This window comes from Sylvia atricapilla, chromosome 2 (genome assembly GCF_009819655.1).
Source record: "Sylvia atricapilla isolate bSylAtr1 chromosome 2, bSylAtr1.pri, whole genome shotgun sequence".
In the NCBI taxonomy this organism is placed as follows: Eukaryota; Metazoa; Chordata; class Aves; order Passeriformes; family Sylviidae; genus Sylvia; species Sylvia atricapilla.
This window is the reverse complement of record NC_089141.1, coordinates 14,572,474-14,599,475: the sequence shown is the minus strand read 5'-3', so window position 1 is coordinate 14,599,475 and position 27,002 is coordinate 14,572,474.

The window sequence follows — 27,002 nt, the reverse complement described above, 5'->3', positions numbered from 1 at the left end:
ATGCAAACTGTAAGCAGATGTTTCCTGTAAGCTTGCAGTAAGGTAATGGTAGAAATACTTTAATAAACACAAAAACCTTGTCAGATTTCGGGTCTTAACTCCTATCACTGTCAGAGCAGATGCCATTTTTCTCCATATGTTAATCTATCTACATATTTATGGAGCTTTTATCATCGAAGTACCTGCACAACTTTTAGTCCATTAAGGCTTCATTCCCACAACAAGTGCAAGAAGAATGGGAAGTTCACCAACAAGCAGCTGAGATGCAAACTGAGCTAAAGACTTGGGCAGTTTGTAGCTGAACCCATGATTTAGAGGAGGGCTTTTAGAAACCAATCCCCACCATTAGCTGCAAAGCATTTCATTCAAAGCCATACATGGCTTTCATTTAAGGACAGATTAACAAGTGCATGATAAATGCAAATCAGACTGTCAGCTCAATAATGAACAATTTAGGAGTTAGTTTATATTCACTGTTGGAGGTGACCTGTTTTAGGACACGTGCTTTAGTTCAGCCCAGAGCCTGAGATAAAATGATGTTGCCACCTTATCCTACACAGCAGAATGCCCTAATTTCAGGAATACTTACAGCAGACTGCAGTGTTCAAACAATGCAAAACCTTTTAAAACGGTTAATCTAAGTCTTTGGTATCTTCACACTACAGCACATATTATCAGCATTTTTCAAGTATGCAAATTGCTGCAGCAATCCTAAAGGCTTATAAGGGCCCATGTGCTGATTACTCCAAAGAATAGATTTTAAGGCAAGAAGGGACTTTTAGAATCATCCCTCACAGCATTTGTGGTTAATTGTGAGTAGATGGTCCTGTTTGAAATGCCAGCCATATGAGAAAGAATCTAAGTGGTGCAGGTTCAACTGTTTCCAAGAAAATGGCACAAAAATACTGATTTTAGTGGTAATTAAGAGATTTTTTTTCCATTTTAGGGCTTGCTTTAGTATAAATTGAAAAAATGAAGATATTAATACAGAAGGAAACAGGCGTAGCATTTAAAAAAAAGGGAAAAAAATTCTTTCTTGTGAAGCACAGGCTTTTCAGAAAAACTGTGGATGCCCCACCCCTGAAAATGTTCCAAGACAGGTTGGATGGGGCTCTGCAGAAAGTCATATAGTACTACACTTATATTTCATCCACAGTCTTAACTTTGGCAACCAGATGCTCATGTATACAATTCCATTTTATTGTCCTGGATTGGATACGATGGCACTTTTACAGTCAGAAGGAAATTATGAGCGTGGCAGAGTAATCCCATCATGAGTCACCTGTGACACAGATTAGTATGCACCTGTGGGTTTCCCTATCTCCTCTCCCCCTAATAAATCTGTTTTCCATCACCTTTTCCAAAATAGGCAGGTAGAAGAGAACATGACTGAACAATGTTCCCCTAGAAAACAAAAGAGGGAAATCACAACGCAGCACTTGGACTCTCTCATCTCCCGTTTAAATCATAGTCCACAACTACAATACCACAAGATGTATTTTGGAACAAACATGCATAGGACCTATCAGATAAAACACTGTTATGTGCCAACTGTTTTAATCCATCAAGAGGTGTGCTATTTGCATTTAAAGAAATTTTTAAGTGTTGTTATATCCTAATTAGAACAAATACTACACTGCAATTATTATAGAATCATTATATATTATATATATAAAGACATTTCTATATAAAGACATTTGGAGGGGATACCAGAATTTTTTGTGAGATTAAAATTTTCCATGTATCAAAGATTAAATTTACTTTTTTTGATAAATAGTAGCAAAATTGCGCACACAGCGTAATCATATATATCTTTGTCTAGACCTTTTATGTTTAGTTTATTTCCCTTTCTGAGAGGATACAAATTGAATTTTTGTAGAATAAAAGCATTTGAAACACTCAAAAATGCAACATAATGCACTTAGGTACAGTGTCACACTGGATATTTGACTTCACTATGGGTCTGAAAACAAACATTCCTCAAAAGCCCACAAGAACACCTGGTCCTGATGCTGAGCTTGCTGTTAAAAGGTAAGAGAAAGAAGTGGTTTTGTGATCTCCAAGGTTCAGTGACACCATGAAGGGGACAGCTGTCCTGCTCCATCCCTTCCTGCCCTCCATCGGAGCAGCACTGAGAGCAATGAGCTGTACCAGGCTGGGCTCTGCTCCCGCTTGACCCCACCAGGGCTGTGCTCAGGGGCAGCAGCAGCAGAGAACAACCAAATGTGACAGCACAGGGGCCACCACAGGAGGTGCTGAGGGCGAGGTCTGGCTGCTGATCCAGCCAAACGCTCGTGGCAAGAATCTCAGGCAAAAATACAACCAGGGAATTTCAGTGAGTCAAAGCAAAGAGAAGGTTTTCACCAAGTGAGGCCTGGAAATCCTTAATTCCTCTGGAGCTAGAGATCACTAGCTGATATCACCATATCATCTGTCCCAGGAGGTCCTCACTCACAATCAAATCTGAAAATACCAGTGGCAATAAATGCAGCTGATAATTGACACACCCAAGACCTAATGGCAGTGCATTTATTAGGCACTGATAACCAGCATTAAACTAAAAATATGTAATACAGGAAAGCTAAAATATCCCACAAGTGTTCCAGATATCTTGCTTCCACAGTTATTGAAAATTTGCTGAGGTACAGCATAATTTATTTAAAATGCAGATTAATTTATTTTTTAAATATATTTTCTTCTCTACTCCCATGCATGGTATTACTTCATGGTGCACATTTTCCTATCAAGGAGAAACTGAAGCCCCTAGATGGTTTGCAATGTATCTTGAATGACAGCAGGAACCATTATTATTATTTACACTTAAAACAGCAATCCCAGTTTAGTAAACCAGACTGGGGCTGTATTGCACAAAGAATGAACGAAACCAGAAATAGCAAGACTCCACCCCACACCCCTGGCAGATTTCAACATTTGCATGAGAGGACCTAAATCAGGACCCTGGTAGCCCAAATCTGTTTTTGTAATCAATGCTGAGAGGAGGACCCTGCTGGGGCTCTACTCAGATCTCCAGCAGCCTGAACTTCTCAGTGTCTTTGTGATCACAGGGCTGCTGCTCCTGTACTATTTTTGTTCCCATTTATCTATTTTTTAGATAAACAGCATATTTTTCATCCTCTCTATACTCATACCAATTCCTTCTGTCCCCAAGCTCCCACTAGCCTTTCAGCAATGACTTTTGACTAAAAAACTTCTTTTTCAGCATTGCCTTTCCCGCCCAAGAGCAACACCAGTCTGTCTTGTCAATCCATAAAAATTTGCAGCTATTTTCTTCTATTTATTCTTCCTCTACCCTGCTGATCCATAAAAGGGTCCTTCAAGATCATCTTGTTGGAACCCTCTGTCATAGGCAGGGACATATTTCACTGGACCAGGTTGCTCAGAGCTCCGTCCAGCCTGGCCTTGAACACCGCCAGGGATGGGGCAGTCACAATTTCTCTGGGCAACCTGTGCCAGGACCTCACCACCCTCACAGGGAAGAATTTCTTCCAGTCTAAACCTATTCTCAGTTTGAAGCCATTCCCACTTATCCTGTCACTCCAGAAACTTGTAAACACTCTCTCTCCATCTTTCCTTTGGGCTCCCTTCAGGTACTAGAAGGCCACAGTTAGGTCACCCCAAAGCCTTCTCTGTTCCAGCTTGAACAATCCCAATTCTTTCAGGCTTTCCTCCCAGCAGAGCTGCTCCACCCCTCTGATCATCTTGGTGACCTCTCTGGACTGGCTCCAAAAGGTCCATGTCCTTCCTGTGCTGAGGACTCCAAAGCTGGACACAACACTCCAGGTGGGATCTCACCAGATTGGAGCAGAGGTGCAGAATCTCCTGCCAATTTTACCCACACAGGGCTGTAACTGCATTTCTCATTGTTACTATTTGACCCAAATAACTTCCCCCAGGCAGAAAGATGCACCCCTCCAGCAGCATCCCCTCCACATCCTCCTCCAGAACCCTGGATGGGACAGAACACTGGGAAACCCTACAGAAGCAGAGGCATTGTTCAGAGCACTGAACACACAGTGTGAGCATATGGCTCCTAATGCTAATTAATTACACTGTGGGTTAGGGGGGACACTGAAATAATAACGCTAAATGAGATTGGAAAGAGACTTCCTGTGCATTTAATTAGGGTAGTATCTCTCTGATTTCAAAGAGCACAGCATAACTCCAGAGAACCCTTCCTGCCCTCACAAAGGTCAAATGCCATCATTTAATCTGCCACAGTAAAATAATTAATACAAACATCAATGGCAAACTTCTCAACAATAGGCTAGGCACAAATTCAGCTTTATGAATAGTAGCAAAAAATCAGTTCACACATCAGAATCCTTCTTTTGCAAAACATAACTTGTCTACACTGATTCTATATTCTATACAGACATTCACTAATTTTGCTTCCAGGTTTCCAGGTCAGTTGGATTATCAACTGTTTTTGGGGTTTTTTTTTATGGTGTGTGGGGGGGGGTGTTTGTTTGGTTTTTGTTTTGTTTTGGTTTTTTGTTTTGTTTTTGTGAATAGTTTTATTCAGCAAAATAAGAAGATGCAGTTATGCATTATTTATCTCAATTTGCAGACATAACTTTAAATGAGAGGGTTTTTTACATTTCATTTAACAGGTTCAAAAAAGAAAAATAAAGAGTTCTAACCTTGTCCCTTGACTTATTTATGAACTTTTTCATTTCCTTGATTATTCTTTGAACAGACTACCTTTAATTCCCTACCAGTGTGATTATTTGGGGATAACCACACCCTCCTAGAGTGTCATTAAAAGTATGATAAAGCAAGACTTTGTTCCAGAGAAGTAATGTTTGTATTCTTTGAAAAAGAGCAGTTCCCTTTTAAACACTTATAGCTCTTGTAGTGAAAAGTTGTTCCCATTTATTAAATGGCCACTGTCAGCCAGAAAAATCACATTAAGTTCAAGAACAATCATAATTAGCATTTTCAATCAAAATGGTACAATAATAAGCACATTAACACAATAACAAGTTGATGTATGAAGAAGGGAAGTTCTTGCTGCCTAAGGTAATGTTTTAGTCTGAAAAGAATAATTGCCAACTACTTCAAAGTGCTATAGTGAATTAGACTTGTTTATGGCATAATTAGAGAGTAAAAATGAAGACATGCATGTGCCAGATTTCAAATTGGCTATTTTCTACCTGCAGTGCTCAGAATTTTCAAATGTCTTCTGCAATGCATTGTATCTTGCTATTTTCAGGCACTATATCAAGTTGCATCATGTCACATCCTATTATATTAAGCGATGTAACAATTCTATTGAGTTCATCCCTAGGTATTCACAATGCTAGAAATGTAAAGGAAATAAAAATATACTCAGCAGAAGAGTTAATGAAATGAAACTTAAAAAAAAAATAGAAACCTTTCAGTTAACCAGTTTTCAAAGTGATGGTTACATAATCAATTTAGTTTTCTGGGTTGTTATTCTTTGATCTCATTCTCCCATTCTTTGCTTAGCACAAGAATGATGCAGAGAGACCCAACAGAAGGAGAGACACTCCACAAAAAAAAAAAAAAAACCAACAAGAACTGGAGTATTAACAAGATAGTTTTTGAAAATCTAAGGAATTCACTAACCACTGTTGTCAAGAGTCCTTTAAAAAAAATAAGATTTCTTTGGCAAACAAGACTCCTGGGTTATCACAGGGAGAATTATTGGTGAAATCTGTTCCCTAGTCTTAGAATATCTTTCAAAAGTTTCTTTTTATTTTCCTTTTATAGCAACTTTGAAGCAACTTTTTAGGCAGAAGAGACCCATTCCTATAATCTACAAAATGTCCAAAGAGAGTTAATTATCTAAAGCTACTACTTTACATTAAGCACAAATGTGATATTTCCATTAGCTTTAATTGTGAGGAGACATTAAAGAACTGCATCTCTCTCCACTAGCAAAACACTTCAAAAACAACTGAAAAAAAGAAGAAGTCTGACAGATGGAAAAAAAAAAACCTCTTAAAGTGCTTATTTAAAAGTAAATGTTAGGTCAATATAATTAAGAGATTCAACAGCAAATGCATCCTTAGCAGTTTTTTTAAAATCAAATATCATCATTATCAGAAGAACATGCTGTTCATACATAAATAAGGAGCCGGAATCACTGCTTTTAATGCAACAGAAAACACAATCTTTACCATGACAATGTAACTAGTGTAATAATAATGTACAGATCTGGTTTGTTTTCAAGTTTTAGAACAGCTTTATTCTGGAAACCTTGCACTCAGTGGAGGCTAAGATACACCTGGATCCCCACCCTTAATCCTACAGTTTGCTTAGAATCAATCATTAAATGGGGTGTGGAAATACGTGTATGTGTTTAGATATACAGAGATATATATACACACATTAACAAAAATGCAATACCTTTATAAAGGGGCTAGGAGACTCAGGACTGAAAGTGAAGGAAGTTAGCATGAAAATAAGTACCTGATTACTGAAACACTGCCGTAGTCAGCAGCAGGCAAAAAGGAAGCTGTAGTGAAGGTTCAGCAGTTCTCCAGAGCACACCCAGAGCCACATTAATTTTGAAATCTTTTGAAATGCTATTCCACATTCCCATGCAATCTAGCAGCAGTTGTGAAAACATCTTTCAATCATTTATAATAGCTTTAAAATTATATAGCACCTTTCATCTAAATGGATCTGAAAATGGGCTTCTAGCTTTATTCACTAATTTTAGAATTTATTGTACTTAAAACAAAGAACTCTGTTAGCTAACTTATAAATAGGCTAATTATCATAATGTGACCTAACTACTGTAAGTTGCCTAGACAGCAAAATATACAACTTTAAAGCTGCAGATCACCTGATTCTTTCCGTTATAAGAATCTGAGTTCATACACTTGCAGAAATATTAAGAAAAAGGAACAACATGCAATGAATTCTCAAATAAGGGCTCATTATAGCCAATTCAAGGGCCTCTATTAAAAGGAATTTTTTTTTGATTCATCAGAACTGCATGTTTTAAGATGACATGCCCAATCAGGCAGCAGCAGAAAACCAAGAGGGACTTAGACCCTTTCTGCTTTCACAGCCCACCACACCACCCTTCCTACCAAATTCAGGAAGTGGAAGCTCCATCAGCATTTTCATTTTCGACTAACCAGCAACTGTCTGAGCCGCACCTTCTACCTGTCCTGGTGTGACATCCCCAGGGAGAGCTGGGGCTGGTTTGCCAAGGCACAGGAGAACAGGCTTGTCCCGAGGCCCATGGCTGGAGGGGGAGGCTCAGCTGCCTCCCCTGGCAGAGAGATGTCCTTCCCCAGGCAGCTCAGCCCCCTTGCCAGCAGCTCTTGGGCAACTGAGCTCCGCTGTCTTTTAAACTACTGCTGAAGGCAGCTTTCCAAAAGGATTATTAATTTTAGGAGCCTAGTCTTCTGTGTTCCTTACAATGTTTTGACAATCATTAGGATTCACTTTTATTGGATCTTTACCACGGGCAGCCTCACTCCTTCTTCCGTTATGTTTGTCTTCTCAGCAGGAAGCAAAACTGAAGCAGGAGCTGCTGTTTTTATCATCGGTGCTCACCAAGCCTGTCACATGTGAGATTTCCATCCCTAATAAACTACATGTCTAAACAAAACCTCCTCAACAACTCCTTTTCCTTCCCTGACAGCATCCTTTGGATCAGAGAAATGAGTTGACAAAACATGCAGTAACTAGATATGTCTGAGTAGGTCCTCACACCAGCATGGATTAAGTGCTTCTCCTTTTCTTAACACATACTTTGTTTTGAAATACAAAATGTAAAATGAAGTCAATAACAGCAGAATATTCATTCAGTTAGAAATAGTGAGACCCTGGATAGGTATGCAGCTGAGCACAAGAACTATTATATTAACTGCTAGCAGAGAGTGTACAAGCTTAAATGAGTCTATTACTATAAATGCAGAATGTGCAAATTAATTTATTTCTGAGCCAAATTAAAATACAGCCTTGATTTTCTGCAAGATAAAATATTTGGCTTAATACAAAATGTTTTGAACAGTGATGTTAGAAAATAAAATTTGCTATGGAAGTAGAAAGAGTGCCTTGACCAAAGCAAGGCCTGTTAAAGATTTAAAAAAAAAATAAAAAAATTAAAAGATATTCAAGGTATGTGAAGGGATGAAAAGTAATAAGGTCTGAATGACTTAGTGATGGCTGTCATAAAAATCTGGCAGGGTATTCTATTTACAATATGTAATAAAACTGTCACACACAGAATTTATAAAAGCATTTGCCCTAGAAAGCTAAATCTTTTTGCCAAGGGCAAGTTAATAACCTCTACAGTTCATTTGAATATATGGGCAAAGAGATGTTTTGACTAATAGAGCATCACAAGGTGAGCGCTAGGCAATCTAATAGATACTGTGAGAATTGGATGATCCAAAGATGATGACAACCTGTTAGAATACTGCTGAAAAATCTTGTGAACTTCACAGCAATTGTGCTCTGTCCTACTAAATGTGTGCTGGACACGTGTGTGCAAATGTGTGAGCTTTACTGATTGGGGATTACACATGCAGCAATTCCACGTTAGCTGACATTAAAATAATTCCTCCTCAAATACTTGGAGAAGATGCTGACTTGTGAAGTAACAAATTGAATGCAGAGCTACTGCTCTTAAGATTATGCAGGGCTTAGTGGTTTGAGAGATTTAAGTCACTAACAGATCAGCTAAAACCCAGGATTTTTTTCCCTCATAAAAATCCACACTTGTAAATTAACATATTTTTAAATTGAAGCTGCAATAATACAACTTAATTTGACTTGGAATGGTGTCCCATATTATAAATTATGAATCATCCAGGAAAATACTTGGCCAGAGTACAAAGCTGCATGCAAGTCCATGGGGAACAAACAACAACTCGTTCCCACCTTTTTTAGGTGTAAATCCATATTCAGCAAGATAATAATCACTGTATCAGGAAAAAATACATTTGCTTCTGCCCAAGAAGTAGGAACATTTTTCTGTCCTGAGCACCGTCTTGCCACAGATTACTATTTCTACCTGAGCTAGCTAATTTAAAGTTTATTTTGGGCAGCTCTAAAACATGCTGCCGTCATTGCCATGACAGCACCTTAGACAGACTCCGTGACAAGTTGCATTAGCTCCCCAATATATTTTCAGTGGAGCTCTGATGAAAAGAAAACCAACCAGGATAGATTCCATTAGACCTACACGACTTAAACCCCGCTGCCGGGCAGTTCTGAGCAAGACATTTAGCGCTCTTGCACGGGGGAAAGCGTCCAAATAAATGAGATGAGCTTTAGATTAGGTTTTAGCCATCTTCCCAATAGATATGTTGAGGCAGCAGCTATAAAGTCCTTCTGCCTCTGGCTGGTGGTCTATCCCCACGACACAAAGGGAATTTTCCTGTCCTGCTAATGAAATGTTGTGCCTGTGTATCTGGCTGCGCGGATTTTGCTGACTATGATTCCGTCCTGCAACAATGTTATTTCACCTTAAAATTTAAAGCCTTTACATCAGAAACCAATTTGAAAGTTCAGCTATCATATAGCTTTTATAAATGTCACTAACATCACAGAAAAAGTCACAAAGCCAGAATGAGATGATTCTCTGCTCCTGTAGTTCAAATTACTGGAATTATACCTTTCTTGCACTCTTATGTGTGTGACTGATATCCAGGTGTCTGATGAGCATTTGCTGTTGAAATTATATTAATAATCTCTCTACTTCCTTCAGTGCAATCCATAGGAGAAACAATTATGATTGATATTTTATTCTTTTACTTTCCTAATGGAATTCCATTGCATGTAGTACTCTCAGAGAGGGCTGTGTCAAATGTAAATTTTACTTGGGAAGAGTGGCAATACATGTGGCCATTCAAATTTTCTCTACATCCAACTTCAGCATCTCACCTACCTGAATCTATAGCTGTTTTTTTCTTGAAATGTAATAGTTGAGGACAGTTAATGGCAACAGAGGAAGAGGCAATGCCTCAGAGTGATAAGGCAGTCCTAAAGAAGCCATGATTTGGCAAAAAAAGATTAAGCAGCACACTTATTTGTGAAGTGATGCTGAGTGATGATTCTGTTACTATCAGGTTGTAACATATGTTCAGGTCAGCAGCATACATATTGCATCCTCAAGTTCAAAATTAATTTTTTGGGAAAAAGATCTGTGCTCAATTTCTGAAAGCCAAAACTTCAGCTGTTTGAGTGAGAGAAGCTGGCCCAGGTTGCAGGAGATTAGAAGCAACGTCTGCTGTGACATGTCTGCTGCCACTTCTCAGCTGCCTCCTAATGCACTGTGCCACGCAAATTTAGGAGGGAGCACAGCTGATGCTGGCAGCACTCTGTGATCCCCGCCCTTGCCATGTCCTTGGAATTCCACACAGCCCTCCTGAGAAAGCTGTGTCACTTTGCTGACCCTCGCTCCCAGACATGGCAGAGTCCCCTTTCCCCAGCAGGGTCCCAGCCCTGGCAGGTGACAGGACTGACCACACATCCCTGCTCTACACGTGCTTCTCCTCACAGCTCCTGCTGCCGCAGCACCACCCACCAGCGGTTTGCCATCACCCTTCAGCAGCTTGCTCCTCATCAATCACCCCTCTCCAGCCAGCTTCCAACCTGCTGCTCTTGGCCCACTGCCTTGTCCTCTCGCTGCTTCTTCCCTCCACCAAGCAGGCTAGCTCTGGGCTCAGAAAATTACCCTTATTTTTCTCTACTCAGGGACTACAGACCTCACAATGTGCTGTCAGGTGCATTCTCTCCTCACTAGTGAGATGCTCTTTCTCTCACATGAGAGCTATGAGTCTGGAGAAGATTTTGTGCCTGCAGGGACACAAAAAACCAGCCTGGGAGCCAATACAGCAATAACATTATTAGCAACAATAATGCACTGAATGAATCCATGTAAGAAGTGACCTGAAGTGCTCTAAAACAGACAAAGAATATCAATCTTTGATTTATTTTGGATTTAAAGCAACAAAAATGGAACTGTGCAACATGGGCATGCCCCTTATGATCCAAACAGGACTGAGCTAAATATAATTTCACAATAAATGTGAATGAATGAGGTTAAAGATTTATTGTCATACCACAAAAATTCTCCAAAGTGACCCAGAAAAATTCCTACTAATTTAATGGATATTGAGGGATTGTCTGAATTCATAGACAAGTTGCCATAGTACCCCGACTTTTCAAAAAGCAGCAGAAATGCCTCACATTTTTCTCCTGTGCAACTGCAATTGTGGGGACCTATTGCCAAGGACTAGAGGAAACTGCTGCTGCATCAGTGTCACCCTGTTCTTGTGTTCAAGGCTCAAACTGCAGTAAATTAAGAAACTATCTCACTATTTAAACAAAGCCACAAGAACAACTGTTAGACCAAATCTAAAGTTGGAATGACAGGACATCAATACTCCAAAGCCATCAGAACCAATGGCCATGCTGGGTGCACCACAAGTTAATGCATCAAGAGATGTAAACTGATTGGAGAGATAACAGGAGACTTCAATGCTGCATTCAATTGCAGGAGTTTTTAGCAGCAAGTTGCTCATTTTTGCTGTCACTGTTGAAAGTTTACAGCAGCTGAAATGGAGAGAGGTCATCCATCCAGCACACGCCCTGATGGGCAGTAGATCAAAGAAAAGAAGAGACCTGTATTTATGATAAACATTCAAACTAAGTTTTTAATTAAACAATACTGGTAATAGAGAGAGGGAAAGCCACAGCTGCCCTACAAGTTATTGTTCTGGTGGCATAAAGCTGTGATTGCTGCTTTCACTGGGGTCACAGGTCCATAAAAACTCAAAAGATGCTCCCTCTACTAAGCAAGAGAACAGGTAAGTTCAGGCTCCACATACTGTCCCTTACTTTGCAACCAGAGGGGGACATTAGTTAGAAAAATGTACTTGTCCCATAAAAACAACCCAACACAAAAAAAAAAAAAAAAAAAAAAAAAAAAAAAAAAAAAAAAAAAAAAAAAAACAAACCACCATAAAAAGCTTTTCATTTGATGGGGAAAAAAGCAGAAATTGATGCCATTCGTCTGAAGGAAAAGAGATGAAACAGAAGAAAGAAAACTCCTTATCTAGGTTTTAAACTGGTAAACTTTTGATGTGCTTGTTTTGGTTCAAGAAAAGTAAATCTGTAATCAGATTTGGTTCAACTTCTAGTTTGCTTCCAAACTTTGCTTCCTTTTGCAATTTATTATAGATATGTCTGAAAATATACACAAACGGGCACTTTTTGTCCTAATTATTGATACACAAATGCACAGGCTGTATTTTAAAATAGCAAAGGCAACCTAAGTGATATAAAACATGATATTTTAAATTTAATTGCCAGAGTATGGACCAATAAAAGAGAAATCCTAGCTCTCTATTGCTCTGAAGTTTTCTAAGTGTGACAAACTAGATGCAGTGAAGATGCTTGGAGTGGATCAGAGAGGACACCCACTCCTAAAAATAAGAGGATGCTCAGGGGGTCCCAGCAGGAGGTTGTAGTGAGGTGGGGCTCAGTCTTTGTTCCCAGGCAACAATATAAGAGGAAATTCTAAAGTTCCTGTGGTGACAAGAGTGACACTGTGTTCGCGGAGATGAGTTCATAGCCAGGAGTCATGTAAAAAACTAACCTCTCCACCATTTGGGGTAAAGAATGGGAAGCTGGGATAATGAAACTGAGCCCAGACCTACAGGAATATCAACATCTAGTGGCAGTTATTAGTAGGAAACCCTGCATCAAAAGCTCTTCCAAATAATTTAAATAAACCTGCAAGTTTTTATGAATATTAAAAAGCTCCTCTACTTCTCCCTTTTTAAGAGTTACTTCAGGGTCAGAATCAAAAAAAAAAAAAATTTTGCTTATTTCTACAGCACAGGTAACAAACTTCAGCAAATCTCATAAATCCCAAAGCTAAAACTTTGACTTCAATGCTTTTTACTTTTTTGCATTTTAGTTCAACTCCTGCTACTAGAGTCAGAATTGCCTTCTGCTGTTTTTCTAGCATAAATACCAAAGGAAAAAAAAGAAAGAAAAAAAAAAAAAAAAAGGAAAAGGAAGAAAAATAAGAAAAAAAGTAGCTGAAAATAATAATAAAAAGAAATAGCACTGGCTATTCTAGGAGAATTGTTTACTCTGCATTTCATGAAGTGAAACAGGCAAATACTTTGTTTCATGTAAAATTCAAAGCAGGGCTGGGTACATGGATGAGTGATTCTCTCTCTTGTTTATGCTTCTCTGACTCAGATGCTTTCTAAAGTCCAGCTTCCACTCCCTTAAAGTCACCCACAAAAACTCCTGCTGGTTTTCATTGGAGCCAAATGGTACAGCAAGATTACTTTTTCCACTTGGATTTGGGACCAAGGAAATGAAATTCCAAAGCGTGACCTTGAACCCACATATTTTACATATTGGAGAAACACCTGGGTCCAAACTAACTCCCCAGTTGGCTTGGATCTTTTTTTTTTTAATAACTTGATATGTGTTTCTGAAACAAAGTTCAGCTCATCCTAGGAAAACAAAATATAATGAAAAGCTCATAAATTATTTAATGCTGGACATGTATATTGGCTCCAGCTACACAGAAAAAAAAAAAATCCACAAACCCTGCCAGGCTGTGAGACAAGAATCTTATGGCACAATATGTTCTTGTTCATTAGTTTTCAAAAACTACATTAACCTTTTATATTCTCATTATGTTGTGATTTGTCTTATTTTCTAAGATTACAAGGAGTGACACAATTGGATTTTGCCACATCTCTTGTCCACCGCTTCAAAAGTATTCAACATCATTACAAATTGAATGACACAATAACATGGCCACTATTTCATTTGCTGCTTCGCAGCTGTTAGGAGGTGTTTCTGTGATCTCAAACATGAGAGGGGCAGCCAAATCTCACTAGTGCCTCTTGGCTGCAGGTTATTCAGGTTATTCCAACATACGTGGGTTATTACTAATATATATTTAAATTAACTGCCTTCCTATCACTTTGATCCAATGCAATCTTCCACTAAAAGAAAACAGTTGGTAAGTATTTTCAAGGATTTTTTTTTTCTTTTTTAAAGCTGGATTTCAATACTTTCTTCCAAAAAATAAAACAAAGAAATATTTTATAGATTCATAGCAATGTTTCATCTATAAATATCAGCTTATCTCTGCAAGGGAAATACCAAATGAAAGTACTTGGAAAACAGTGGTACAGTATGAGCCTACCTTTGCTCTTCTAGCTGAAGAAGTTGTTGAAGCTCAGTATGAGCCGAACCACAGTGAGACAGTTCTAGTCTGGAGCTAACAGGTGTGACCCTGCACTTACAGAGCTGCACAGACTCCTGCCCCTCATCTCTGAATAGAAAAATAGGTCAGATCTGCCCAAAATGTAAAATTTCCTGAATCATACGAATATTTCATAAATGTCCATGACACAGAAGTATTAATAAGCCTGGAGAAATAAAGGTAAAGCAAAGGTTCCTTAGGATGCTATTAGAATAAGCAGATTATTAAATTACAACTTTTGAATGCATCTTCTGGATCCAATTCCCCTACCTGTTCTGAGGTAAAATAGGGATTCTAGAATTTCTTTACAAGTATTCATATGCATAGGCAGGCACCCACCCATCCATGGAATATTCCTTGTGGTTATCACTATAATAATGTGACATATTGCACTAAATCAGTACTTTTGTGCTCCATCTTTCAGACTTTACTGATATGGTGTGACAGTTCCAGCACCTCTTAAATAGCCTTCTAATCTTTATTCACTTTGGATCACGCATGAAAATTTAATTATGTGCAATTCTTCCATCAAAGTTGTCCTAATCTACTACAGCCAATAATGTAATATTGTAAAAGGAAAAACCATTAAATTTTACAAGATAGGTATTCAGGCAACCTTTTTTTTTTCCTGTGAGATATTTAATCATTATCTTAAATTCATACAGCTATCTGACACTGAGTAGAAAGCAGCCCCATCTTGTAGAAGCACAGTGTTAACAAAAATGCAGAGGTTAAAATTGGAGCTGATTGTGTAAACATCCAACCTTATGAGGATTTGCTGCCACAGAAAAGAGATTAGCAGGAAATTTAGAATCTGGTCTGTTTGGAAAGCTGCTTTTTATGATAGCATTTCCTCTATAATAAGCATCCTGAAGCATTTCTCCCAAATGCAAAAAATACAGAAAGCAATGGCTACAGAAGTCTCTATTTTTTGTTTCAAACCTAACTTTCACTTCTTAAAAGTGAAATTTCAACCAATGCATCCACTTTTAGAAAAATACAGGAATAAATTGGATTACGGAGTTTCGATAAAGATTTTCATATCCTGATCAAGGCCAACATGAAGTGTTACACGACCATGATCTAAAGCAGATACCAAAAAAATTACATTCCCAAAGATAACTGTGCATGTGCACATTCTCCCAGGCTTATGTGTTCTTTCACATGAGTCTTTGCAGGAATTACAACACTGATATCAGGGACAGGGTTAGTACTGCCACACTCTGCTTTCCTGCAGCTAAGAACAGAACACCTATTCCCATTTTGTCACAAAGTACAGAGATTTTATATTTCCAGAAAATAAAAAAGGAATTTTAGCTCTCTGCAGCAAGTAGATTTGTGTAAGTTTGATAAAACAAAATTTTAATCATTAAAAAACCAAACAAACACCTCTAATAATTCTAGGGGTTTTTTTACCACACCATAGAAATTTTGGTACAACAAGAACATAGATTATGATCAGCTCTACTTTTCATTAATATGCAAAGTATGTGAGACTCATTTGCACCTCTCTCTGAAAAGAGGACACTGGGTAAAGAATTCCTCCTAGAGTCACCCTACACCCCATTTTTAGAAGTCTGGACAAAGGCATTCTATCCAAAATTACACCAAGAGAAATAGAGCAATTACATGTCAAAACCAAATCTAAAGCAAAGTCCAGCAGGGAAATAAAATGAAGTTAATCATATGTGTAGTTCAAAAACCTGGCCTTTCTGCAGTGCTAATGCTCTGTTTTCCTCCTGATAGTAAAAGGGTCTTAGTATCCAAAATCAGCGATGAGAACGCAATTTTCATTAGCTTTTACTTTTTGAAAAAGTTTTACACCAACGTATCAAGCGGAAAATAATTCCTTTTCCTAAAACCAGTTATTAGCTTCTCAAATCACAGATGATGACTCAAACTGAAATGCTTTAAGCACCCCTAGTTAGTCACCAGGCCCTTTCTGTAATATTTTATACTATTGAGAATCGTTTCAAACATGTCATTCCAGAATATCAGTGATAGATTACAGTGTCAGAGCCATCTCAAATGCCAAATTTCCTATATCCTTCAATAATGAATTAACTTTTTGCTTAATGACTTAAAAGTTTAATTAATTTACTGAAAACAGGCACAACTAACCATCCCTTTAATTAAGAAAAACCATTAAAATCCACAATTACCTTTGAAACTGTTCAGAGTTTAAATGTTATGTTACTTTATAAATGCTTATCTTTAATCAAGTTTAAGGAAAATGACAGAGTATTACGTTAAAAATGACAGAAGTTGTTTCAGGATTTCTTTTATGCGATGAACATTGTATTTTAGCTCTCCTTTTATATTTCCCAAGAGACATGTGGACTCAATGCATCCAAGATTAATACCATTAATTAAAAGCAGGCACTATTTACTAGCCACAAGTTTGGGTGTTTTTGTTTGTTGTTTTTTTTTTTCATATGCAGGAAAGGATGGGGGAAGTATTACAATTCACTTGCACATATATAAAAAACTAAAAAATGAAGCATGTTAAATAGGACAAAGCTGATTTCACTTTTTATGAACACATTAAAACTGCTCATGAACACAGGAGTACATTTCATATCCTTCAGTTTTCATTAGTAACTCAGATTTCATGCTCCGATTTTTCCTGCTAATTTGCCTCTTCCCTTTCCCAGATACCTGAATTTTCTTCTCATGTGAAAAAGGTACTGGGGAAAAAAGAAAAAACAAACAAACAAACCAACCAACCACACACCACCACCACAAACCCAAACAAGTAAGTATTCTTGCTATGCAGGCATATTAAAGACCTGAAGTTAGCATTATGTCCCCTGCCCTGAGGTCACTGTTTGCCAATTTACTGACATGTCAGAGTAGGATATAGCACTGGTTCCTCTGAAGTTGTAGTGTCAACACAAGCAGGTGAAGTTGTAACAGAAGCCAATGACATTAAACCATAAGCCTTTCCTAAGAGTATAATCACAATAACTTTGTCCTCCTAAATAATGTGAAAAAATCCTACTGTCTTCCACTCGAGCTGCACAGCTGCTGCTCTGTTAATGAGAAACAGAAGTGTTTCCCCTGAAGCTTGAAAACAGCTGAGAAATCCCTAAAACTGGGCAAGGTCCAGCAGTCCTTCAGGCAGGTAGCTCCAGCAGCAGCAGTTGACAGCACCCTTTAGCACAGTGAGATAGTCAACACCTCAGGAACATGAGTGAACAAACTGAGTCATCTCAGGTCACTCTTGAATCCCGGTCTGACATAAAGAGCTTGGGGGTGGTGCAAAAAATATCCTAGTTTGATAGTCCTGGTAACACTATTTTAAAAACTAAAGACTTTTTTTTTTTTTTTGGTCCAACTTTCAAGTATTTAGAGAGACATTGCCAAAAGAAATATGTCAGAAGTGTATCAAGAATGCTACTGGTTAAAACCATCGTGAGGGAGTAATTTATTTTTGAGAAATTAAAAAAAAGAAAAATCTAAGTGCCTATCACTTACAGAATGTGAGATGCTTCATCTGTTAAAATATAATGTGAAAAAAAAAACAAACAAAAAAAGCCTTTTCTTTGAAAATGCCATTCATTAACATTCCCTGAACTGTACATACAAGCCCACTGAACTGCTGTCAAAAATCATCAGAAAGTACCTGGAAAATGGAGCAAAAGTGAGATTACAAAGTTAGTTACGGCTACTTAATTATATTTAGTGTCAGTACAGTCAAGGGCTATCTACAAAACATAAAAGAAAGTTCTCACTTTTCCAAATGAGTCAGCATTCACATGGCAGAGGATAATGACAGCAGATGAATGTCCCAGTTTAGTCAGGCATCAGGGAAATGTATTCAGGATGGAGGAGCCTGAGTTTGGGCATTTATTCCACCAGCCTTTGATGGAAGAAAGCAATTTCTGGTGTTGGGATTTGCAAGCAAAGCCCAGAGGACAAGAGAGGAGCTGCCTCTGTGGCAGCCTGCGTGAGTCAGTACAGAGCCACAGGCTGGATGCAGGGAACCTTGGTTGTCTCTGCATCTCAAAGGGATGCACGTATAGAAAAAGTATAGAAAAGGTGATCAACTACAGTGGGAAGAACAACAAGTATCACTGTGAATCTTAAACCTGGAAAATAGATCATGGGATGTAGAGTTGGCAGAAGTCAACCTGAGTCATGAATGGAAAGGACAGCAACTTTTGAGTCTATGCTTCACCATAAGGAGAAGGGGCATTATATGAAACAAAACAAAACAAACAAACAAACAAAAAAAAATCTTGAAAGCCAGAGGTGTAGTTCTTCAGACTGGAGAGCTCAGCTGTACCCTGACTAGCTAACCACTATTATTGTATTTCACATGATTTCAAAAGGTATCTGAAGATGTTCTTGGAAGAAGAATACAGGTCTTTAACTTCTTGAGCTATAGATTAAGAGAGACTGAGAAAATTCTGGAAAAATCTTTTTCTACCTGCTCTTATAGTATAAGATTAGAAGCAGGACAGTATGGCAGATGAGTCTGAGGCCTGATCTGCTATTCTCTGTGTCCCTATAATAACCCTAAAAATACTCAAAAATGAAACACACTTAATAATAGCTATGTATTAATTTATTCATAAGATTTATTGTTGCATAAATATTCAGCAATCTGAAATTGTGAAATGCCTTAAGCATGCAAGCGGCATTGAAAACCTCCTAAGCTTCAGATTAGCCAAATTCTTTGACACAGCAAGGCTGCAATAAGCAGATTTCTTTTCCTATAACAATCCTTATAAATCTAGTGCAATCTCAAGTGCTAGCTCAGAGATCAACAGAATCATCTTTTTTTTTTTTTTTAGTATTTCAATAAAAGACAAACTTTTAGAGAGCAACAGCAAAACACAACTGTGCAGATGTGTAAAATTAACGGTATAAACTCAGGAACTGTATCTAACTTTTTCCTCCTTGTAAAGCATAATGCAAATGTTATAAATTGAAACCTATTTGGAGCTCTATTTCTCTACCAAAATATCTGTATCTGCATGAGTTCCACAGGTTACCATGCTATTTTGTTGGATTAATGACAAAAACCCCATGCATGTATAATCAGGGTAATGTGGTAGCACATTTCAGTTTCTACAGGTCATTTATAATTTATGCAATTTGTTCCCTCTTTTTTAATGGCAACATTTTTCATCCAAAGTTGTGCTTCTCTCAGCTGCAAAATGGAGAGCCATTCATTTAATGTATGCAGATGGAAAACAGGAAAAAAAGGTCAGACAAATTGCCGCCTTGTATTTGCAAGAAAAGTAGAATTCTACAGCCTTCCTGGGGAAAACACATAGAAATGCACCCCAAAATATTGCTTAAAACTACAGCAAAGATATTTGTGAAAATGTTTACCCCATCATTGTGTTGAAATAATCTTAAAAATATTGCCACCTTCTTTTATGAAAGACTCCAGTGTCTTTTTTGCTTGTTTGCAACTAATTTTGATCGAAAAAAACCCCAAAAATAGAAAAGCCACATTCAAGGTGAAAAACGACACAAACACTAAAAGAAATTAAAGACACAAATCCCAAAATTATGTGTATTGTATAATTATGAAACATTTTTTTGGAAATATTACATTTTAAAGACATTCTAACTAAAGAGTAATAAAAACTTCTAAAAGGCCAAATTAACTTACGAAGGACTAAATATTTTGGTCTTTAAAAACTTACTGCTTTAGTTTTTAAGGCTAGTTCAATATTGCTGAAATAAACCAAATACTAAAATACATTATTTCATTTTTATACTTGCATCAACACAAAAGACTTTAACTGATTTTATGCTCAATCTAGATATTATTAAAGGATATCAATATCAGATTTTTTTTATTTTTAATAACTTTTAGTGGCTTTATCAGAACTGTCAACTGGTAAAGAAAATTAACTGGATACATATTTATTACTTTACTACATTAATGATGTGAAGGAACAGATTATCTGTTTCCCTAAAGCATTTTTAAAAGTTGAAAATTGTAAATGGATCCAAATATTTCCATTTCACTTAAAAAAAAAAAAAAAAAGAACTGTAGTCATAGATTTCACCATAAATATACTCAAGAGATAGACTTCCCCCTCTCCCCCTAAATAGAAAAAACAGCTTTTCAAAGTTGCAAAGCCAATTGTAAGTCTTCCTGTTTGACTCCTTATTCAGTGGAACACACTGCAAGGATTACAGGGCAAATCTCTGTCCTCATTTAGAGACAAGTTTCTCAGTCACCTTGCAGAGAGCATTGTTACTAATATAGTTTTGCTATCTATTTGCAAGGTATCAGCTTTCAGAAATCCAGTGGTTTGATCATGTTCAATGACCTTCACAGAGAAAGGCATACATGTGCCTTCAGTCAAAAGTTTCTCTTTTTTTTTTTAAATATATCCTGTTCAATTCCAAGGAGATAGAGAAACAAAGGCAAAAGAAATCATCATGAAAGAACTGTCTTTATTAGAAAACTGAAGCTTCTACACTTTATATTTAGAACAGAATGTATTCTAAGTCTACGAAGCCTAAGGAAAGGGTATCTCTAGTGAATCTATACTTTAAAGAAAGTTAACCAGTAAAATGAGCTAAAAATACAATAGAATTTACATATTTATTAGCATAGCACTACTGAGCACCTGTCAGCAAAACTGCTTCTGTCAAAATCTTGGGTACCATCCTTTTGAATTTCACTGGTTGCATTTAATGTTCAAGAATTGTGACTCTTTGGATTACAGCACTTAAGTGGTGGTGTATCCAATGGTAAAGTAACTTTGTTTAAAGTTCAAAACTGCATTTCTGGGCTCACAGAATTCTGTTAAACTAGAAGTCAAACAATATTTTCATCATGAGAAAACACCTTCTGCCAATTCCTCACTGTGCCTTTGAAACTATTCAATTTCCTGAAAAAGTGCATTTCAGCTCAATTTTCTAAGTGATTCAGATAAACAGCAACAGAAGAAAAAAATATCAATGGCATTCAAGAATTTCTAGGATGAATTAACTCAATAGACACATGGACTCTGGAAGGCAATTCACAAAACCATCAACGAGGCCCTGAAACACTCTGGTTTGCTACTCACAAAAAAAATTATACATATATATATATGGGGAATGAATCAAATTCTGATTCTGCTTTCTTCAAAAAACAGCTTAAAATAAAATTGCCCATGTCTCAGGTGAGGGTATTAGTACTCATCACTGTTATCGCTGGTGTTGGGTCATAAAATAATGGTGTAATGATAACTTCCTAAGCAGTTCTCCTACTGCATTATCTTATGAAAAAGCTTCATATTCAGTGAGTTTGACTACATGTGTTGTTTTCTCCAGTTTAACATATTCATTTTCCAAAGATTATGTAAGCTAGAATCTCTGAGAACTTAAAAATGCATCTCAGCAAGCACCTCTCCTTCTTAATATTTTACAGATGTTTCTACTGTCATGTACAGAATTTTGTCTTCTGTTGTTCTGTTAAAAATTTCATGACTCTATGTTATGTTCAGAGAAGGACAAGAGGGTCTCATTCAAATGGATTAAAAAGAGATCTATGATCTCTTATTCATAAATGGGGTTAGATCCTGGGATTATTTTTTTTTTCAGTTTCCTTGCTACTACGTAATTGTAGAATGTCATTCAAAACATGGGGCTTTTTCCTTTCAAAATGGGTATAATTGTGAAACATAAAATGGGTCCCTGAGAGAACAGGAGGTCTGTGTTGTAATGGCTGGATCTGAAGGGATCCTGCCTTTCCAGTTCCCTGAATTCAAAGGATCAGCAGAGCCATTAACATTGCTAGCGGGCTGCAAGCAGATAACATATTCTGTGAAAAAAGCTCATCTCTTGCAGGGTATAATGTATGTATTCTGGACTTCAAGATAAAAAAATGTGTAGCAGGCTGATGGAGGGAATGTCAGAACCCATTTGCTTCGCCCTGAGCAGAACTGTTGAAATACCAGGAGTGATTCTGAAGTCGAGCCTCTAATGGGCCCCATGCTACAGGGGAGGCTGGACTGGCAACACTGTGCCAGGGAAGCCTGGAAATCCATGAAACTGAGCTCTCAGCTCCGCTCTCTTTAGAGGGGGAAGAGTAGATTGAAAGCAACCAAAACAAGAACAGGCAGATGTGTAAGTGAGGGGTGTCAAAGAGCAGAGCTGGGAACTCTTCCTCCTACAGAAAGTCTCTCTGATCTCTTGAAATGACAAAATATCTTTAATTCAACAACTGATAGCATGCAAAGAAACTATGAAAATTGATCTCATATGACTGACTGATTTTTGGATCTGCTGACTGAGATCCATGGCTGATCAAATATTCATGATGTTATTTGTAGGTTGCATTGAGCATCTTAACAATAAAAATCAATTCATTAACTATATTAATAAGGCTACACAATCGTTAACAGAGTTAATTCCATTTGAGACAATATTACAGTAGCAAAACTTGACTCTTTATAGCAGCAGTTAAAGGACTGGGGACTTTTTAAGTATTCACATTTATTACGTGTTAGTTCCTGAGATTTCGTTTTATATACAGTGGCATGTTATTCTCCAAGTAAACCATGACTAGACCTTCAAATTGGAAAACAACATCCATTTCTCTCTCCACAATATTTTCTAAATGTTTGTCCCTCTCTTTTGTGAAGCATCCCTTTTTACCATGTTTCATTAGGTCTCTCATCTACATTTGCCTCACAAAATATGCAAAAATTTTGTTCATTTTTGATAAGCTTAGCATCATTTTTGCCTTCCTACTCTTTGTATCACTCAAGAGGATGAACATGGGCATTAAACACATTGTTTGAGCTCATTGTGGATCAAGCTGTATGCCCTATGCATATCAGAAATTTAGGCCACCTCACTGCCAAGAGTCCCAAGGGGCCTTTGGGACAGCTGTAAAATACTGTAAAACACCATTTCCAGCAGAAGGAAAGAGTCTGGAAAACCAGCTGCCAGAAAGGCTGAGTGGGAAATTGCTGCACAAAGGTTGTCCTAGTTAGTGCCAACACTTTTCATTGCCTCTTGCAGAAGTGAAACACAAAGTGGCCACGCTGGAAAGATATTTTACTCTCTTGGTGCATATCCTGAGAGATTTTACCCTGCCATCAATTATTTCAGTGCTCTTCAAAGGCAAACTCCTCAGCTTTCCTGGCTTTTGTAGGATTGCTATGCTAATAAAAATAGACATGTACCACAAGAATTATTCTTAAGATTAAGAGTAGTCCAAAAGTAGGATTCAAAGGACAGAGCTATTAAATAAAACTGATACACTGCAGATTCACCTGCAAGGAAATATCTTTGAAGAGTTTCTGTTCTCACCAGTGACACAGTTTCAAAACAAAATTCCATACAATTTTATCCTGATTTTGAGAATTTGTCCCTAATTTGTAGTTAGCCCACCACAAGTATTATTTTTATAAGGTTCATTTACTGCATGCATGTTTATAAAACAGTATAAATGAGTTTTCCTGTGTGAGTGCACACATACGGTCAAGTGAAATTATTTGATTACTACCATTGGCCAGCTCTTCTAGTTGCTAATTCATTGCTATATCTGCTATATCCATACCATTGCTATTCTGATTTTGTCAATGTCAAAAATTAGCTTTTTTTTTTTTTTTTTTTTTGGTAAATATTTATGATGTTCCTGGCATTCATACTCTGGGCTAATTAAGGTGGAAATTTGAATGCAGATTGTAAAACCATAAAGTTAAGCATAAAATAAAGAAACAGCTACTTCCTTCTAATCAGTCTAGTGTAAGAGTTTCATTAAGCCAGGGCAGTGAATCAGAGTTCCTTCCACATCAGTTCTTGGGTTTTGCTTTACTTGCTTTTTTCATGAGGAAAGAAAAAGGACAAAGATGCTGCTCAGCAGTTCATTAATATAATTAAAGTTCTAACACATTTTAGTTTTAGTAAGTAACCATAATTCTAATCTTAACTTGCTACAGGTAACTAACACTTCCTTTTAGAATAAAGCTGATAAAAAAACCTTAAAATTGTAGTTGCTTACTCTAAAACTACAATCACTAGTTTGGAAATATAGGTATTTTAAAATATAACTGTCCTTGTGTTACCGAAGAGTTTCAGGGTTGGGGTTTTGGGTGTTTATTTGGGTTTTTGAGTCAGCTAGGTGGGGGGAGGTGTGTGTATTTCTTTTTCTTAAGACTTATAAATTAGTTGGGGCTTTGAATATTTGATTGTTGTAGATTTCTTATTTGTTCAGCATTGATCTTCAAAAAACACATGCTACTTTTTTTATTATACTCGCCTAGGGAGCAATTTCTAAGAGTTAAAATCTCACTCAAAATGGTGCCTCATTATCATTATGGTGATTAAAGTTATGTGACATTCCAGAGTTACACAGCTGGTCATGAGAAGTTCTTAGTAACCATGCTCTCACATGTATATTAAGTGTTACAACATGAAAGATTTCAATGAAAAAGCTTACTTTATATTCACATCTCAATAACGAAAAATATACATAAATTACCATGACTTCTTGCATGTGTTGCCAGTTGGCTAAGGAGGAATTATGATGGATAGGCATCAGTTCTTGTACTGTCATGTTTTTGTCACTTATCTTGCCAAGTATTATAAGTTTAGACAGGGAATATTTGTTTTATCTTCAAAATATATGTATGTTTAGTAACACAGAGGACAAAGCTAGATGCTTTATTCTCTCAGGAAATTAGAGAGACTTGTGACTTTGTTTTGTTTAGTCAAACATCTCATTAGCATTCATGATTTATTAACTAATTATGTTAAAACCAGGGGACCACTTGAATAACACAACAAGTTGGGGTTTTCTTTGGGTGATTTTAAACACACCATAACCGGAATTTATTAAATTTTTACTACTTACACTAAAAAGCTCCTAGTTACTTACTAGTGACATAGTTTTACTGTCTTCCATGCCTTGTAGTTCTTTTGCTTCTTTCCCTTACAAAATGTTGTCATTTCAAATCAATACCTGTTAGAATGACTTTGCCATGGCATCTTGGCAAATTAGTTTAGCAGGACACAAAAAAATTTATGGACAGATTCCCTGGGCTGCAGGACTGGGTTGGGATGAGACAATGCTACTTCAGCTCCATTCTGCATCTAACTAATGCCCTGGGCCCCCATCAAGACAGTCTACAACTTGTCATATTCTTCTCAGAAACCAGTTTTGCTATCAAATGGACTTGATTTTACATATGCAAATGTGATATGTAGGAAAGTTGACTATTCAATTAACTGTATTTCTGATGGAATGAATATCTTTTTTGATCTCCCACTGGGGTCAGAACTTTTTAACAGATCATAGAATTTGGCATAACACTCCTCCTACAAGTGCATTGCAGGCATTTCCAGGATCTGTACTTTAAGAAAAAGTTTCAAATCTTGCTTTAGCAGCTATGTCATCATAACATTTGCCTTTCTTCCATGCCATGAGTTACCAAAGGCAATTTTATTTTTATTGACAGATCTAAAGACAGAGTGCTTGGAAAAGAAGAGTAGCTGTCAACTGCCTAATTTGACTCATCACTCATTTTCCAGTATTTTCCACTAAAGAATAAGAAACCATCAGGCATTCTGCACCACATCTTGATAGACTTAAACATAAAAAGTTGGTGGCAAATTTTGTTTAAGAAAAATATGAATGTATAATTTCACCAGGACTCAAGCAAATTATTTAGAGGGAACACAGACATCATTTACATTTGGAGATGATTTATCACGTTTTGTATCTTGCAATGTTAGGCCTTTTCATATCTATGTAGTTACTTCATGGCTTACGTTTAAGCATAGAACAGCCCCCAGTGGCTTTCAGGGCACTGACATTAAATACCTGTTCACATGTTTGCAAAACTTGTTATTAACCCATCCCATCTTCTACCAGTTTTTGAGACAGAGGAGTAACTAACAAGCAATTTGTGGCTTTCTCTCTGTGCATAATGAAGCACGTGCTTGGAAGACCCAGGATTTGCTGTTTCCTCCATTTAGAAAATAGAATGTTCCTTCCACTTTTTACGACTGCTCATAATTTCAGTATTTATAAGGGATAGTTTCCAACTCCTTTTCTAAAAATGTAAATCACCTGTTAGTACTGCATTTCAGAATCCCTTCCAGATTCCAACAGAGCATTTCAATCATCTTTGAATTTGTCTAGCTTTCCTAAAGGTAGCATGACCATTTAGAAATATGCTAACTTTATAACAATCAATCCTTAAATGCTGTATAATAAGCTACAGACAAAAAATTCTACTCACGTTACTTTATTTTTTAACTGACATATCTTTTACCAATCAAATATTCCAATATAAGCTGAAAATGCTACAGCTCTGAGAAAAACACTTTTATAATTTTGTTATTATCCTCAGTCTTAGACTCAGTCTATGAACCTTGGGTATGATTTCCATTCTCTTCTATTTAACATAATCTAGAAAGGTATTAAAACTTGAAATAACACAAAATAATATAATAACAATTTCAAATTATTTTATCGTGTAGTTAACATAAAATGTTTTATCAAGTTAATTAAATATAGTGAAGTTGAAATGCAAACAATTATTTAGCTTCCTAAAGATAGAGGAGATAAAAAATCTGAACTGGCTCATTATACTAACTGAAAGCAGAACATAAGAAATAAAAATGATCTTCTTTTCTTCCCAAATTCTACTTTAAGAATGAATCATAAGTCCAGTAGGGGGAAAAAAATCTCATATTAATTGACCTATATTACATTTTTATAGTTGGAGCCCCAACCCACTACTTCCCCTAGCATGAAGGCAATTTATTTAAG